Source organism: Triticum aestivum, chromosome 6D (genome assembly GCF_018294505.1).
Source record: "Triticum aestivum cultivar Chinese Spring chromosome 6D, IWGSC CS RefSeq v2.1, whole genome shotgun sequence".
Lineage (NCBI taxonomy): Eukaryota > Viridiplantae > Streptophyta > Magnoliopsida > Poales > Poaceae > Triticum > Triticum aestivum.
The window spans coordinates 309,447,877-309,450,946 of record NC_057811.1 but is presented as its reverse complement, the minus strand read 5'-3'; positions in this window follow the sequence as shown (position 1 = coordinate 309,450,946).

Here is a 3,070-nt window from a genome sequence, read left to right as displayed (position 1 = left end):
GGCGGTGGTGGGGCGGTGGCGTGGGGATCGCCGGAGAAAAAGCTCGGCACGGGGGGGCCTAGAGGGATGGCCGGGGCGGCGGCGTAACGGCGGTGGGGAGTGTTTTCGGGGCGGGCGGGGCGGCGCACCGCTGGCCGCGGGCGGCGGGGGCGGCTGTTTGGCCGGTGGTGGCTGGCGGCTCAGGGGGGGTGGAGGTGGAAGATGAACTGCACGCCCTTGATTTCGTATCCAACGGCTGCAAAATCGACTGACCAGAGATGAAAAAGTCAGTCGACTGACGTGTAGCCTCACCTCTAGTGCGTTCAGTTTCGACAGTAAAATTCAGTTTCGACAGCAAAATTCAGTTTCGACAGTTAAGTTCAGTTTCGACAGTTAAATTCAGTTTCGACAGTTAAGTTCAGAGATGAGCGGCTGATGTATTTTGCATCTAGCACTTTGTGGTTATGTCCTTCTGCCTTCTGCATCGCGTTTAAGGAGTATCTGACTGAAGAGATGGTGTAGTTCGCCGATTCCCGGTGCGTTTGCAAGCAACCGGTTAATTACATCCATGGGGTCGATCCCACAGAATACCTCCGATTAAACTGCGCTGATGGTCGTCGTCATGTGTTGCTCATCCATATGCATTGTGATATTCATGTAAGTATGATGTGGGTGGCCTTGTTTCGCCGAAACCCGATCACGAGTACTATCGCCATGTTGGTGTGACCAACAGGATGTGTCGATGAAGGGGATGACTTTCGCCTCGTCGGTGCCCAGTCATGTGATGCCCTGACTTCATTGGACGCGGACATGTGTATGTATTTTACGTCATCTATTGGACATGCTATTAGAATTCCACTCAGGTTAACGTTGTCTCTCTTGTCCTGCTTCAGCCTCGGCGTCGTACAACTCACCGAAGCTGCTCCACCGACGAAACCCTCCATCACAGCGGAGCAGTACCTCGGGCTCCATCTCCAGACGCCTAAGATCTTCTTCCTCTCCTCTGACAGCCAAGTCAGTCGGAGCATCCTCACCGGCCAACCCAATCACGCTGAGATCGACATGGCCTCACCAAAGAGGTTGTACACTTGTTGCATCTCTTTTTTACTCTACATGTTATATATATTGTCCACTGAGCACATGGAGTAACGGGAAATACGATTATTTTATCCTACTATATGACAAGCAGTGAGGTACCAGGCAACTTAGCTATCCGTGATGGACTCTCTTGAACGCCATCATTATTTATCTCTGCATGTTTGAGTTGTGCATTTGTCGATGGCCCTGGGAGCTGAGCTAGTAGGGCAGTGGCCTGGGTCCAAAGTAATAGAAGTAGCACAAAATCATTTTTTTAGTGTAGGCTTTTCCTTGCTCAAGCCTGCCTACTAGAATCGCCAGTGCTTGAAAGGAAAAGTGAATGAAAAACATAGGAATTGGAAAGTTTCCTAGGGTACTACTTTTCATGAATTTGGTGCAAAGGAATGGAGCAAAGGAAAACTGTAGGATTTGTTCCTTTAGTGTCTCCTTGAAAGAAAAACTGTAGGAATTTTAATTTCCACTTGTCCTCCTTTTCAAATTCCTATTCATGAAGCACAAGACTAAGAGATAGTAGCATAATAGCATTATAACCGTACGTTTTCTTGTGGTTTGACTTAATCTCACCATGCTTCTTTGCATCCTGTGTTCTTCCAATTCTTCTGAACCAAACACCCAGATTGGCAGAAATCCTGTGTTTTTAAATTCTTTGTTTTGCACGTGCATTCCTATCCTATTGCTGTCTATTTCCTATCCCTGCATTGTTAGAATCCTCAAATTCAAACAAGCCCTTACACAATTACTTCTGTTACAGATATGTGTCAAAGAAAACCTTGTGTGGCTTGTCCTGCTCCTGCGGTGCTGTATTCCACCCCAGCTCAGCTGCTCCAACGACGGAAGTGTTCACCACAGCAGGGATCCGCTCTCCAGACTGTCTTTCGCCGCCTCAGATCTTCTTCCCCACCGCTGGTAGCCACGACAACTGCATTACCACCATCAACTGAGCAGATGACCTTGAGGACTACACGGGTCCGCAAGAGAGGTCGCACTCTTCCGTGTCTACTTAGGTTATGCATCGCTTAATATGATGACATGCTACTTTATCGTCGTGTTCACCTATTAGACTCCGAGTCAGGTCCAAACTTATGCTGAAACTTGAGTTTTTAAATGGTTGTGGGGTACATATTGGGGCAGCAATCAGTACTATTTGTCTACTATCTGGTTAATCTTGGGTGTCTACTATGAGTTTCGTGTTGGGTGCAAACAAACATTAAGGGAGCCATTATCTGTATTTTTTAACTAAAGCTATATCTGCCTGCTATCACTGGTTTTGGGTCTATCGGCAGTTTGCTACCATCACTCTAGATTTGTGCATGCACTCCTTACATAATCTCACTATGTTTTATTCCTATGCATGTCAGTTATTGTACACAATGGAACTAAACATGTAGAGCAAAAGAGTTGTGTGGCAATAAAATTTCATGCAGACGTCGCTCCATGGTAGGCGCAAAGGCAGCCCCCTCCACCCATTTCGGATCGTAATCAAGACGAAGATAACTGTTCTGAGGTGGATTCAGAAGCAGAAGACCACTCCTATTTACCCCATGAGGTCTTCGCTCTAACTTGGCATGCTGATGTTGGTAATATCATGCATATGGTGCCTTGCATTGCTTACTGTATACATCAAAGATATCATCTGCTTAGTTTAGACATGCTTTGTGTCAATCTCATCTGTTTAGTTTCTTTATCGTATATGTGAATCATGCAATGCCATCTTGTTTAGCCAGGCATCATTTACGTGAATTTTGCAATGCCACCCTGGTTAGCCTGTCATCTTATATATGAATTATATCATGACATCATTTTTTATCACGTGTTAAATTTGTCAACAATTTTAGTACATTCGATTACTCTTCCTCTGCATCAGCCATTCGGCACAGTCATGGAAAAATCTGGAGTGGAAACAAGGTCTTCAGAGTAGACAATGCTATCTGACGAAGCGCATGTCTTGCTGGTTACAGATAGCTCCTCAGAGGAGGATTCAGAGACAGGTGAC